The sequence below is a fragment of the Sminthopsis crassicaudata genome, chromosome 1 (assembly GCF_048593235.1).
Source record: "Sminthopsis crassicaudata isolate SCR6 chromosome 1, ASM4859323v1, whole genome shotgun sequence".
In the NCBI taxonomy this organism is placed as follows: Eukaryota; Metazoa; Chordata; class Mammalia; order Dasyuromorphia; family Dasyuridae; genus Sminthopsis; species Sminthopsis crassicaudata.
Genome location: NC_133617.1, coordinates 345,912,212 through 345,913,099, shown reverse-complemented (window position 1 = coordinate 345,913,099; position 888 = coordinate 345,912,212).

Sequence of the window (888 nt, the reverse complement as noted above, 5' to 3'; positions counted from 1 at the left end):
CACTGATCTGCTATTATCATGGCCAAAATGACTGATTCAACTGTAAAATAGTGACTAGGTATCTCTATGAAGACTTAGAAACAGTGTATTCTTCAAGGAAACTACTAAGAAAATTTAAAATTCAATATTTAGAATACATTTCTAAATTTAGTGGCTGGAAATTAAAGACTCTCTTGGGAAGCATACTTTATATTTTTTAGCAAACAAGCCACTACTGTTCTCATCATCATGTATCATACTACTGGAGAAATCTATTTTCTCGATAGGTTGATATTTCCTTTATATGGTAGCATTTGGCGGCATACTGATGAGTTTTATTTTTGAGTTGGGCCAATAATTCCTTGAAATACCAGTTAATCATTGTTTGGAGTTCAAGTTCTAATTCCGAGGCTGTGCCATTTACAATATGACAATGCTTGCATAAGAAATGGCCTACCGTGTGGCAACTAGTGCAAGAAGAAGGCACAGCTGGCAGCTGTGTGGATGAGCAAACACATTGAGCAGGGACATTTTTCAAGCACTGGTCGGGGAGAAGAAAGAAAAATATGCAGAACATTTCTTTGGCAACATTTTCTTTTCTCTCTTTTGGAACCAAGGCCATTGCTATTGTCACTATCTTCAACATGCTACAGATGTGGTGACCGTGGCAGTCTGTAATAAGAGTTCATTCTGACATGCATTTGGGCATAGAATGCACCAAAACACATCCTCCAACCTTAGTAATAACCAAAAACTAACAAAAGCCTGATGGAGCACAGATAAAATTAGCTAGCATTTATATATAGTGCTTCAACATTTGCAAAATGCTTCACTTGTGTCACCCCATCTGAGCCTTATAACAATCTCATAAATGAGTGCTATTGTCATTTCCATTTTACAGATGAGGAA